We start from the raw sequence: 14987 nt of genomic DNA, 5'->3' as shown, positions 1-14987 counted from the left end.
TATAAAATTTCTTGTTTATGTTTTTTATTGATTTATTGATTTGAGAGAGGGGAAGGGAGAGAGAAAAATCGACTTGTTCCACTTATTTATGTATTCATTGGTTGATTCTTGTATGTGCCCCACGACCTTGGCATATCGGGATGACGCTCTAACCAGCTGGGCCACCGGGGCATGACTTATTTATGTTTAAACAAAAATCACAAAATTGAATATTTTGTGGCAAGAATAAATGCCAAATATACTATACTGCACACTTTTTTAGTAATAAATAGGTGCAACATGAACACTTGCGATCTTCACTTACTTGTTCACTTAACATTTATGGAATACAAACTATTTACCCAGCCTGGTGCTAGGTAATAGGAATACAGGATATATAATATACATACAGAACTTTGAGCCTAGTCTGGGAAAGTAGCTTCACCAAGCTGAGAAGAGATTGGAAGATGTGTAAGCTACAAACACCAGCACAGAAAATTGCATAAAGCATTTGGAAAACTGGAAGAAGCTCTGCCTGCAGTCTTAACGGTAGAGTGGAGTGGGTAATAAGATATGAGGCTGGAGAAATAAGCAGAACCAGATCACAGAGGACCTTCTACTTCGTGCTTAGTTTATCCAACAGCAAAGGTAATGAAGGGTACTAAGCTGAAAAGTTATAATCATTACACGATAAACCTGAGTGCCCTGACCTGCGGCATGGCTCAGTTGGTTGAGGGCCGTATGGTGCACCAAAAGGTGGCTGATTTGATTCCAGATCAGGGCACATGCCGGTGGTTTCAGGCTTGATCGCCAGTAGGGGGCATGCAGGAGGCAGCCAGTGGATATTTCTCGCATGGATGTTTCTCTCTCTTCCCCTCCCCCCTCCCTCTCACTTTCTCTCCCCCCCCCAAAAAAAATAAATCAATTAAAAAATAAAATACTTGGAGCTTTCCCATGTTTTTCCAGTAGTTACAAGGTCAATTCTCTGTTATCTCTTATTTGCCTAACATGCTGCTACTAATGAAACGTTGCATGTTAAGATGCTCTCTAACCCATGTCCTTTTTAGCCTCAAGAGTTACAATACTGGCCTCATTCTTCCTTTTCCTGCCAATCCTTCTGAGAGATTATTTAATGTCTTTACTAGCACTCCACCAAACAGCTTCCCAAGCCAATAGTGACCTCATTGCCATCCCAGGCCTCTTGAAATCACTGACAGTGATCCTCCTTGGATTTCTCTCCAGCATAGGTGAGACTCTTGGTTTCTCCAACTCTGACCTTTTTGCTGCTGCTCAGGGAACCTTTATCCCTTTCTTGCCCCTCAAAGTGATATTTTCTGACTTTCTGCCCTCAACCTTTGAATTTTCTCATACAGGCCTCCTCCTCGGTGATGTCACCCATTCCCTAGGTCTTCGATTTTCAATTCTTTTTGTCTACCTGACATCCTAATACCATAAACTGAGCTCCGGTAGTGAATTTTTTAACTCCAGTTGGAACAGTGCCATTTTAATGTCTGGCGATATTGAATTCGGTACATCTAAAAATTATCTTTTCCAACTTCTCACTGGAGCCCTCCAAACTACTCCTCTACCTAATTATAAAACTTCTAATCTGTTAGACATCCAAATTGAAAGAAAACAACTCAGAGAAACCTTCTCTCAAGCCCTCAATTTCTAAATCTAAGAACCAATTAAGTCCTCGCTACTTTTTCTCTAAGTCTCCTGCCTTCTTTCTGTGCCTACTCCTAAACATCTTCATTTGTTTCCTTATCACTTTAGATCTAGACACTTGTGATCAGGACCTTCACTGTGGTCTAATGCAGGTCACTCAACCTGCCCCTTCTGTGCAAATTCTCAACATTTTTACAAATTGACAACGAAAATCTACGGCATTTTTAAACCAGCAAATATGAGAGGAAAATATCAAAAAGTAGAAATTCTAATAACAATGTTTTTTCTGATATATCTCCTCAGGCAGCGGAAACAAATAAACAAACATACAAACAAATGGGACTACAAAAAAAGTAGGGAAAAAAAAAAATCAAAAGCAGGCCTAAGGGCATATGTGTACCTTTCTGACACTAGGGGAGTGTTCTGTTCATTGTATGCATGTGAACCTTATGGTGTTTTAAGCACCAGATGATCCTCGTCCTTTTGACCCCTCAGTAACCTCCCCCAGAAGGTTCAAACACCAGGTGCTTGCTAATTAAGCTGTTTTGGTATCAATTCTTAGAACAGCAAGGCCTTACTATAATTGTTGCTCTCAGCAGCCCTGGTCCTTTGTTCCTTCAATCCCCATTCTGTATACTTATATTACCCTCTTGATCAATTCTTTTAATGACTCCTCAGTCCTTACTGGATAAAACCCAAACTTTTCCCTCATCAATTAAAGGCCCCTAGTCTTGTCCCTACTTGTCTTTCCAGCCTTTCCTTCACTCTCATAATAAATCTCCCCTCTCATTCACATTAGAACGAAAAACATAAAACATATGGGAATAAATGGAGTAAGAGGTAGGCATGGGCTTATATTAAAAGTTTTAAGGTATCTAAGTTCATATAAAAGATTTAAATCCAGATAACATTATTTATTGAATATATATGTGCCAAGCACTATGATAAGTAGTTTCACATTCTCTTTTTTTCCAAAAATGCAAATATCTTTATTATTTACTCCAATAATATATGGTCACTTAAGAAATTGGGCAACTGTAGAAAAGCAAAAGTCTCCCCCAAATCCTACCTTCCCATCCTAGATATAAAAACAGACTCATAGATACAGAGAACATTTTGACGGTGGCCAGATGGGCGGAGAGTTGGGGGGGATGGGTGAAAAAGGTGAAGAGATTAAGCAGTACAAATTGGTGTTACAGAATAATCACGGGGGTATAAAGTACTGCATAGGGAATATAGTCAATATATGGAGTCAGATGGATAGGAGATTTACTGGGATGATCACTTAGTAAGTTATATAATGTCTAATCACTGGAGTTTACACCTGAAACTAATGTAATATTGTATGTCAACTGTAAGTTATTACTTCCATAGGTGGTTTAAGATTACAAGCATAAAATTGTGTTTATCTAAATGAAATTACATTAAAGGATATTTTTAAAGGATTTAATCTTATGGATTCTTATAATACTCTGCTCTCTAAAAATTAATTTAAAAATCTTTTTTAAAAATCAATAACAAAATTAAATTTAAAAAAAAAAGAAAGCTTGACAACCTAGTTATTCTGAATTTGGGGCCAGAATGTGAGACATTTAAAATCAAGAGCTGATAGGTGGGACACGCATGTGATTTTATTCAAAGGGAAGGAGTAACTAAAGTAATAACTAGAAAACACACACCAATAAGTAATAATGTTTATTGGAAACAAGTTTTTTTTAACTTCTTGTCAAAATGATTCAGAAGAATGCCAAAAGTCTAGAGAGTAAACAGAATATTTGGGGAATATTTGGGGAACCTAGAATAACAAGGTTGTTTTACAGAAAGAAAATGCAGATCCTATTTTACCTTTTGTTTTCCATCCATATTATAATTTACAGTAAAGAATACATAAGCACTCAAATTTGTCTCTTATCTTATTTTGTAATTTTTTTAATCCCCACCTGAGGATATGTTTATTGCTTTTAAAGAGGAAGGGAGAGAAAGAAACATTGATGTGAGGGAGAAACAACAATCGGCTGCCTCTTGCACGCACCCCAACTGAGGGACCGACCCACAACCCAGGCATGTGCCCTGACTGGGAATCCAACGGGCAGCCTTTCAGTGCACAGGATGATGCCCAACCGAGGCCAAAGCTATTTATTGATTCTTGAGAGAGAGAGAGAGAGAGAAACATCTATTTGTTGTTCAACTTATTTATGCATTCATTGGTTGCCTCTTGTATGTGCCCCAACCAGAGATCAAACCAGAAACCTTGGTGTATGGGAACGACGCTCTAACCAACTGAGCTACCCAGCCAGGGCAGACTTCTTATAAATCAAAACTTTCTTCAAGTTTACTAGACTAACCACCAGTTCAGCCATAGACTTGGTACCTCAACTCATAAAAGAAAGATAATAGAAATTATCAGGCTTATTTGACATTCTTTGAATTTTACTTAAAACTGTTGTGAGAACTCTTTATGAGATTTAGAATAAAAATAAAATTATCAACATTTTTTAATGACTGAACTTCTTGTGTACCGGTTATCAATTTAATATTATCACTCCACTCCAAACCTACATGTTTTTGCCATGATTCACGATACTAATGCTGGACCCCATAATCATTTCTCCTTTGCCAGCAGATGAGAAATTATGGTTGCTTGGCAGAAAGCAATGAAGTGACACTGCACGGCCACAGCTACAGGAAGACACTTTTCTTTTGGATCCTAGCCTTTTATTATTCACTGTTCAACAAGGAACCCAACAGAAGGGCTCCAGCTGTACTCTTAGGCTATGCTCTTTCTTGAGGCTACTTTAGACCAGCTTACCTACATCCTCTGGCAATAGCTGGCCACTTTTACCAGCCTGCCCATAACCTTCAGCAATAGAGGATCACTTCCAAAGACCCCTCTAGCAAGTTTCTTCACCCCTGGTAGCCAGTGTGCCTATGTATGTGGTAGGCATGCCCACTGTGAAGAGATCTGAGTCTCAGCCTTGGAGAAGTGGTAGGTGAGAGAAGTCTCCTCTCCTAGTCCTTAGTTGCTTTATTGCTTGTTCCTCCTTGGCCTTGAGGTAGTAGTTGCTTTTCTGCACCTGCTGTTCTGGATCCTTTAGAGTTCTCTTTATCTTTACTTCCTATTAGTTAATCATTCTTTATATTAAATTTTCCCTTTGCAAAAAACTGATGTGGTTTCTGTTCCTGACAGACATATCTTAGAAATATACTTTTGTTCATGTCCAAAGGCTGGGACAATAACTATCTCCAAAAAGATCTTATTTCCAGGCTATTAAGTTCCAATACCTTTGTCAATCAGGGACCATAATAACACAATTTGTGGTACAAATAAAAAATACTTGCAGTCTCCTTCCTGTTCATAATATGTTTCTATTCCTAGGATGATCATTGACTACATCCTTATATATTAATTTTATGTTACTCCTCGAGAAAGCATTCTACTCTCTTTTATTCTGACAATGTTCTAAGAGATTTTATTTTGAAAAAGGAACCTCAGTGAAAAATAGCCCTTGCATCTTGATGAAAAGGACCTTACCAGTTACTGTAAACAGTAAACACTATGTTTATCCTTAGAACCACTTCTCTCAAGGAAAAAGATTTATGTCATCCTTAAATTACTGGAAAACTGTACTGTAATGACCAGGAACTACAAGATCAGGGGGAGGTAGCATCCACCTAAGACTTTCAGATCAAGGAGGTGACTGCAGGAAGTAGATAGCTTATATCCAAAGCTCATGAAACAAGATCTAAATGGCTGGGTCAGACTGCCATGCTTTAATCAGCATGCTTTTGTTCTTTTTTTTCCAAGCTATTTTCTTTCTTCTTCTTTGCTTTAAGGTTTTAGATTGCTTACTATGATACTATAAGGTCCCTATTCTTAATAATGCTTTTGCATCCCTAGTCACTCCTTGAAAAGTCCAGTGCTTGGTTACCAGCCCTAGGGTTTATATTTCCTTTGGGTGTCATTCATTTTCCTTTTCTATTAGTTCCTTGTAAGAAATCATTTGATTTCCTGGGTAATTGGATTCAATCACTAAGTGACTTTTCTGAGAGTAACAACAGTCAGAAATCTCCTAACATGTTTCCTTCCAAAGAAACAATATTTGGGGACTGTATAATCAATAATTTGGCTGTCCTTTGTTCCCAGTTCCTAGGAGATAATCTCTAAACCTTTATAATTTTCTGAGTGATAAGAGCATCTTAGTTATTCATGATAGACCCCTCAGACTACACCTGATAGTTTATGCCAATGAAGTGACTCAGATGGGGGCTGGCCTTGCCAGAAAGACCAACCATGTGATTAGAGGATTGGGGCTTTGAGCCATGTGGTATCAGCTTGACCCCTAGGGAAGAAAAAGAGCCTTCAGATTGAGTTCAGCCACATGGGCAATAATTCAATCAATCACGTCCATGCAATAAAACTTCAATAAAAACTCTAGACACTGAATCTCAGATGAGCTTCCCTGGTTGGTAGTACTCTGAGTATTTTCACATCTTTATACTTGGAGGGTAACACATCCCTGAGGATTATGGGAGCATTGCATTTAAAACTCTACCAGCCTTCACCCCATGCATCTCTTCTTTTGGCTGGCTCAAATTTGTAGCCTTTTAGTATAATAAAATTATAATCATACGTATAGCACTTTTTCTAAAAAGACTCACAGAACTCAGTAAATTATCAAACCTGAGGGTAATCATGGGAACCCCTGAATTTGTCGCCAACTGATTAGAAATGAGTGTCACCCTCAAAGCCCCCCAAACTTGTGATGGTATCTGAAGTGAGGGCAGTCTTATGGGGACTGTGCTCTAAGAATAATTCAGTTTGACAAACTCATTATAAGAAATTTGTAGGAGCCAGCCTTCACAACCAATGGAAATAGACCTTGGAAAATATTTTAAAACAGATGGATTATATTCAGAATATTTCACTTTTATAGATCGTACAAGAAAGCTACACTAGTGGACTTAACCTCAAGCTCTTTTGCTTTAAAGCCACTTAGTAATTTCTTTACTACAAATATTACATCATTGCTTGATACCAATGACACTTATATAATGTTGGAAAATATTGCCACCATACCATTTGACAGCTCCATAGGGATATTATCACCAAAAAAAATATCATTGGCCGGCCATTGCAACTGGTATTAAATCTGTAGCACAAAAACTGACTGCTATTGGAAAGACTGGACAGAGATCTGTAATCTTGGTTCATTGACGTCTGCTTTCAAGATAGGCCCTGATATTACCTAGGGTTCATAGCAGCCCACAAATTTCCCTTTCCAGAAAGAAAGTTTTTAAATAATTTAATTCAACAAGGAGGAAAATTGGGCTCTTATTTGAGTTCAAACCTTTAAAAATGGAATGGGAGTTTTTGCACTGCCTTCCTGTGTACCCAAGACTACATTTTATGTTTCCCAGGAGCACGCTATGATTCAGAAAATAGTAAACTAGATACTGTGTGTAAGGCCATGGAATTCTTCACCAAAGAATGTCATGATATTGCACAGACGATGGTTCAGAATATTGTCATTAGATGTAATACTAGCTTCTGAAGGGGACCAGGTACTGTCTACGGGAAATAATGTTGTACTTACATCTCCACAGATTTCTCTGGGATCTTTCATATTGCTAAAAAGAGCTTGACAACAAATGAAGATATCATGAAACTAAATAATTTGGCTAATACCCAAATACCTGGTTCTGTGGGATCTTCACAGTTGAAATGGAATCTATTCTCTTAGTTTAATTTAGACACTTTTACCCAAATTAGATTAGCATTTGTTTGTTGCAGTGCTCAATGTAAAACTCCAGAACCTTAAATGCTTCTGAGTAGTCACTCTGTCTCCTGATAATCTTCTGTAGATTTGCTGTTTATTGACATTTTATATAAATGGGATCATATAATAATATCACATTCATTTTTAGAAGAAAAATATTTATATTTGTTTTTATTTATAAGTGATATATGTTTGTTCTAGAAATTTTAGAAATACAGGTTAAAAAAGAAAAAGATAAAAACCAATTGTAACACCACTACCAAGAGCTAAAGACAGTTAATATATTGGTCTACATAAAAAAGAGAGTGTAAAGTGTAAACCTTTTATTGTGGTCTACAGACACTGTATGATCTAGAGTCTTTCAACATCATCTAACATCATCCCATACCCCTGTCCACATTCCAGCCCAAAAGGTTTTATTTCAGTTTCAGGAACATTCTGAATAATCAGTGGAAATAAAATTATAGCCTGGTTTTCTTAGTTCCATATTTACATTTTCACAATAAGAGTTTCTTCTATTTTTAAATTGTTTAAAATTATTAATTATATTGTCCTTTACAAATATATTCATATAGCTTTTTCCAATACTGCTTATTTAATATTGCTTAAATCTTATGTACTAAAACAACTAATTTTACTTTTCATAGCTAACTTCTATCATAAACACTAGGGCAATATTATGTATAATTGGAAATCTTGATTGGAAAGTTCCTTGACTTAAAAAGGTAAATAAAGCTCCCATAAAGAGGCAGAATTCAATTCCCTTCTCTGACTTTTAAGAGCTGTTTATTTGTTGCTCCATATTGGTGTGTTTTTTACTTCTTCTCTTTTTAAAAAAAAATTTTAAATTGATTTTGCAGAGAGAGGGGCGGGGGAGAGAGACAGAGACAAAGAGACATTGATTTGTTTTTCCACTTATTTATGCATTCATTGGTTATGTGTCCAGGGGTTGAACCAGCAACATTGGCATATGTGGATGATGCTCTAACAAGCTGAGCTACCCAGCCAGAGCCTACTTCTTCTCTTGTTTTATAAATGTTTTTGTACCTTGAGCTCCTATGGAGGGTAGGATGATATCTTGGATGTTTGATAAATATCAGCAGTTAAATATATATTGATTATTTAAAACAAAAATGGGAGAACTACATCACCCAAAGATAAATTAGTAGCTAGAAGTAATGGTTCATAAACATGCTTAGGCAAGAGAAAAGCTGGATATATAGAGAATGTACAAGAACTATACCCAGAATAGAGAAACTGGAGAAGAATTCCAACAGAAATATAAGACTCAAGAGGGGGGGAAAAAACCCAAACCATTAAAAGTTAAAAGACAAGTCTGCCTGGGCAGAGAGTTATAGCCTAAATCCAAAGAAGGGATTCCTTTTTCCCTCTAGAAGATAGGTATCAGGGCAGATGAAAACTAGTTTACACAGGGAGATCAATGAGGACATTGTGACTTAAGAATCAAATTATTGGCTAGGACAAAAAGGACAGAAGAATTGGAATAAAGCAAAGTCCCTCCAGGCAGTACAATCATTTTAATACTCTAGTAATTAGAGATTCAACTTTTATTTGTATTGTTTACTTAGTGTGGTGGTTTATTCTGTGTCAGTTTTATTAAACTGGATTATATTTCCCCAAATCCCATTCCCTAGAGGGTTCCAAATTAGAGTTGGCAAAAGAGAATTTGAGACAGATTTGGAAGGTGGAAAAAAGCAGCAGCCATTACTCTGGAGATTACTGTGGTTAGACGCAGGAAGAGTCAAAGGTAGAGGATCAGAAGGGTCCACCTTTTCTTCATTTTCCTCCAATAAACATCTGTCTTGTCTTCCCACCTCCCAACCCTGTTGACCAACAGTGGCCCCAGGCCCCACACTAGATGCTTGGCAGATGACTCACAGAGGTGGTAGCAGATCCAGCACAATTTCCCCTAGACCTTCCCATAAGCCTTCTCCATACAGACCTATTTCGGCAGCTGGACATGCTTGGTTTCTCAGATTAACTCATTAGTTACTATCTCTCTAAGTTTCCAATATACCTCTTAATTCTACAGTTCCTACTACAATTGTGTAAGTTCTGCTTCCTATAAAAGAGAAATAGAAAGGAGGAAAAAAAGTTTTTCTCTCATAACTTGCATGTTTCTGCATCCCTGACTGGAAACATTATTATTTTTGTTGATTTTTAAGATGATTTTATTGATTTTAGAGAGAGAGAAAGAGGGAGGGAGAGAGAGAGAGAAACATCAATCGCCTGCCTCTGGTACACACCCTGAATGAGGACCAAACCTGCATCTTAGGCATGACCAGGATTCAAACCAGCGACCTTTCAGTACACAGAAAGATGCTCAACTGAGCCACACTAGCCAGGGCGAGGCCACTGGTCCTTTGATGAGCCCTCACCCACAGAGACAGCAAGCAGGCACCATATCTGAGTCTCCATCCACGTGGCTATCACTGTTTGCCCACCCTGGTGATTCCCTGAGACCCCACCCCACTAAACTTGCAGGCCTACCCAAGCTGTTTACAGTGACTTTTCCATATGAATGGCCTGTATTGACTCACACTTCAGATTTTCCTAAAACCTCTCAAACAAGCAGCATCTGCTCAGTACTCTCACTAAGTAGCCCCAGGCCCAGCACTAGTAGTAGCCAGCTGTGTTTTGCAGATTAGTTTCTTCTGAGCACCTCCAAGCCCAGTACAAGTAGCAGGCAGCTGCAGATCACTTTGTAGCTCAAGCCAGGTGGCCCTGAGCAGAACACAGGCCATGGCTGACCTTGGCCTGCACCTTCTGGGAGGCCCCAGAGCCAGTATGCCTGGTGGACAGCTTCAGACCACATCAAAACACCACTCAATCGGAGGGCCGACTCAGCATGCATGAGAGACCCACTGAAGTATATCCTGCTCTGTGGGGTGGGCTCCTGCACAGCTGAGCTCCATAGTTGTTTGTGGTCACAGCCAGTCTTTGCAGTGGATCAGCCTGGGGGTAAATCCTTCCTATGGACGTGTCAACAGCAGTCAAGGCTCAACTACAATAGGAGGGTGTACACAGCTTACATGGGGGGGTGCACAACTGGAGTGACCAGCTTGGGTGATCAGGAAGGCTGTGCCACTGGACCCTACAGGGCATCTACTACATTAGGCCACTTTACCAAGCCCGGGAGATATAGCAGCTCTACCTAACACATAGAAACAAACACAGGGAAGCTACCAGAATGAGGAGATAAACATGTCCCAAATGAAAGTCCAGAACAAGACAACTAAACAAAATGAACACAAGCAATCTACTAGATGCAGAGTTCAAAACACTGATTATAAGGATGATCAATGAAAATAGGTGAAGAGTATATGAACTTAGAGAAAACTTCAACACCACCATAAAAAAGGACATGGAAACCATAATAAAGATCCTGTCAGTAATGAAGGACACACTAACTGAAATGAAGAATAATTTACAGGGAATCAATAGTACAGTAGATGAAGCTGAGAATCAAATCAGTGATTTGGATATAAGGAGGCAAAAAACACCTAATCATAACAATAAAAAGAAATTAGAATAACAAAAAAATATATAGTGTAAGGAACCTGTGGGACAACTTCAAACATACCAACATTCGCATCATGGAGATTCCAGGAGAAAAGAGAGAGCAAGAAATTGAAAACTTTGTTGTAAAAATAATGACAGAAAATTTCCCTAACCTGATGAAGGATAGAGACATACAGGTCTAGGAAATACAAAAAGTCCCAAACAAGATGAACCCAAAGAGGCCCACACCAAGACACATCATAATTTAAATGCAAAAGATTAAAGACAGATAGTCTGTGAAGGCCAGATCCAGATGCATGTAGGGTGGGGGGCCCTGCCAGGGCACATCCATGTAGCAACTTTCCAGCAGGCTTTGGACCAAGCTGTGGGGAGAAGAAACCTGTGCAGGCAGGGAAACTGGCCCCAAATGACTCCTGGCTGCTTCTGCCCCTCTTAAAGAGCCAACACACAAAGTTTCCTGTGCAGCCACTCACCTTGGGCTCCAGCAGAGGGAGGGCAGAGTGGACTGGAGCAGTGTGAGGAGAATCTAGGGTTGTGGGCTCTGGAGATAGGACTCAGAGTGCACCCCTCTGAATTCTGGTGCCGAGTCATTCCCCATACTGCAGAGGCAGACATTTACCTTCCAACCAGCTTTTGCCTGAGGGAGAAGCAATTGCTCCACCCTGCTGGAAACCTCTCACTCTACCCTGTGGAGTTTCAACAGCCTGAGTCTCACTAAAAGACTGATAACAATCAGCCACCCCCCCTCCCCCATTGGAGTTTCTACAGCCTGAGGCTCATTAAGAGAATCAGATTAATCAGCCTGCAGGCAGAGGCAGACTTCAGAGTGCTTTGAGACTTTGCCTGATCTGTTTCTGGACCCGGGCCTTGAAAAAGCAGACTCTGGTGTGCATCTTGGTCCTGTCCAAATGCACCCAACCCCAACAGAGGGGACCTCAAGCTGTGGATTGTTGATAGCTCCAAACAGGATACTCTAGGCAAGTCACAAACAGTGTCTGACATTGGTCTGCACCAGAGACCATCCAAAAAGACTGAAAGTCCTAGCAGGCCTACCTAATACACAGAAACAAACTCAAATAGCCAGCCAAAATGGGGAGACAAAAAAACAAGCCCCAAATGAAAGAACAAGGAGGCACAAAGAGTCCCAAGTCCAAAGAGGCCCTCACCCGGACACATCATAATTAAAATGCCAAGAATTCAAGACAAAGAAAGAATCTTAAAGGCAACAAGAGAAAAGCAATCTGTTACCTACAAAGGAGCTTCCCTAAGGTTGTCAGCTGATTTCTCATCAGAAACTCTACAGGCCAGAGGGGAATGGCATGAAGTATTCAATGTTATGCAAAACAAGGATCTGAAACCAAGACTACTCTATCCAGCAAAGCTATCATTCAAAATAGATGGGTGAATCTGACCAGGCATGGGTCAGCGGTTGTCCTAGGATTCAGGCGACCAGGGTTTGATTCCCAATCAGGGCATGTGCCTGTGTTGTGGGCTCGATCCCCAGTCAGGGGTGTGCAGGAGGCAGCAGATCAACAACTCCCTCATCATTGATGTTTCTATCTCTCCCTCTCCCTCTCCTTTCCTCTCTGAAATCAATAAAGATATATTTTAAAAAAATAGATGGTGAAATAAAGAGCTTCCCCAACAAAAAAAGGCTAAAGGAATTTATCACCACCAAACCAGCATTGCAGTAAGTGTTAAAGGGTCTGCTGTAATAATAAGAAGAAACAGAGAGAGGAACATAAGCATAAAGAATTAAAATGGCAATAAATAAGCACCTATCAATAATAACCTTAAGGACTTTAAGTGAGATATCAACAGCAATACAGTCTTAGTTGTGGACTTTAACACCCCACTGACTTCACTGGACAGATCTTCCAGACAAAAAGTCAACACAGAAACAGTGACCCTAAATGACACATTAGATCAGATGGATTTAATTCATGTTTACAAAATATTTCACCCCAAAGCTGCAGAATATACATTCCTCTCAAGAGCACATGGGTCATTCTCAAAGATATACTACATATTAGGACACAAAACCATTCTCTTCAAGTTCAAGATTGAAACCATATCAAGCATCTCAGATCACAATGGCATGAAATTAGAAATCACCTACAGTTAAAACACTCAAAAACATTCAAACACATGGAGGCTAAATAGCATGTTATTAAACAATAAATGGGTTACCAATAAGATCAAGAAAGAAGTCAAAAACTTCCTGGAAACAAATGAAAATGAACACACAGCAACCCAAAATCTATGAGACACAGTAAAAGCAGTCCTGAGAGGGAAGTTCATAGCACTACAGGCCTACCTCAAAAAGCAAGACACATTTTTAGTAAACTATCTAACCCTACAACTTAAAGAATTAGAAAGCTCCCCTATGAAGCCATCTGGACCAGGGCTCTTGTTTGCTTGGAGTTTTTTTTATTGCTACTTCGATTTTATCAGCTGTTATTGGCCTATTCAGGTTTTCTGATTCCTCCTGATTCAGTTTTCCATGATATTACTCATATGTGGAATCTAATAAACAGAATAGGCTGATGAACAAAATAGATCCAGAGACACAGAAGCATGGAACAGACTGAGGGATCTCAGTGGGAAGGTGGGGTGGGGAGTGGGTGGGGAGAGACTAATCAAAGAACTTACATGCTTATATGCATAACCCATGGACACAGACAATAGTGGGGTGAAGGCCTGTGTGGGGGGGACATGGATAGCGGGTGGAGAGGATCAATGGGGGGATAAAGGAGGGGTATCTGTAATACTTTCAACAATAAAGATAAATTTAAATAAATATATATACAAATAAATAAAAAGAATTAAGAGGAGTGTGGTTCACAACCATGTGGGATAAGAGAAGCTTTAACTGAGACTGGATATGGAGATATATGAAAGAAGCAAAGCAAGTGTCTGAGATGAGAAGTCATTACAGCGAGGTTGTGCAGTGATGTAAAAAAATTCCACTCAAGACAGTCAAGGCAGTCTTCAGAATAGGCACCAACGGCACACCCAAGTCAGTATCAATCCCTACCTGGCCTAACTTCTTTCCAGCTGTTCTAATGACCACCCAGCCTCATTAATGCTTCTCTCCTCATTGGTAAATCATCTCAGCAGCCTATCTAATCACTGCCTCACAAACTAGTACATCTTGATTTTTTTCCCTCCTAAGGGGCAAAGTTCCAAATGCTTATTGGTTTCCAGGAGAAGCTGGGCTTAGACCAGATTTATAATGTTTCTCACTGAACTAGCTCTTTGATTAATGCATTTTGTCTTCCCTGTATTCTTGCTAACTTCCCCATCACACAAGGCTTAAAATATCACACATGAGATGACAGTTCAATAATTGCTGATCATACCAATAAGTTGAAGGTGTATTATTAATGCTGTGTATTAGGGTGGGGAATGACATATATGCAAAAGATGTGGAGGAAGGGATAAATTTCATTTAAAATGATTCCCATTTAAATGGTTACAATGAATGTATTTGTAGTCAATGAAAAATGTCAGTGATTTTAAAGGGTAAATACATGAACAATTCATGAAGTCAAAACAAATATAACCGGCTGGAGTAGCTCTGGTTGAGCATTGACCTATGAACCAGGAGGTCACGGTTCAATTTCGGTTTAGGACACATGCCTGGGTTTCGGGCTCAATCCCTAGTAGGGGTCTGTGTAGGAGGCAGCTGATCAATGACTCTCTCATCGATGTTTCTCTCTCTCCCTCTCTCTTCCTCTCTCTGAAATCAATAAAAATAAAACAAAATAAAACAAAAACAAAGTGTCTTCAACTCTAGTCCCTATCAGGGTTTCTCATCTGCCCCTTCCTCTCATTCATTCAACAAATATTTATTGAGAAAAATTTCATTAAGTGTCTGCTAAATGCCAGGCACTGATCACAAAAATAGAGTCTCGCCCGGCCAGGTGTGGCTCAGTGGTTGAGCATCGACCTAGGATCCAGGAGATCTGGGTTCGATTTCAGGTCAGGGCACATGCCCGGGTTGCGGGTGAGGCAGCC

The 14987-nt window shown here is 39.5% G+C and overlaps 1 protein-coding gene across 2 annotated transcripts in view; it reads left to right on the top strand.

Moving 5' to 3' along the window:
* Window positions 1-14987, top strand: part of PSIP1 (PC4 and SRSF1 interacting protein 1) — a 56039-nt gene that overhangs the window by 631 nt on the left and 40421 nt on the right. The gene's annotated exons all lie outside the window — the stretch shown is intronic.

Source organism: Miniopterus schreibersii (genome assembly GCF_964146895.1).
Source record: "Miniopterus schreibersii genome assembly, chromosome: 11".
In the NCBI taxonomy this organism is placed as follows: Eukaryota; Metazoa; Chordata; class Mammalia; order Chiroptera; family Miniopteridae; genus Miniopterus; species Miniopterus schreibersii.
This window is presented reverse-complemented; position numbering and strand designations above follow the sequence as displayed.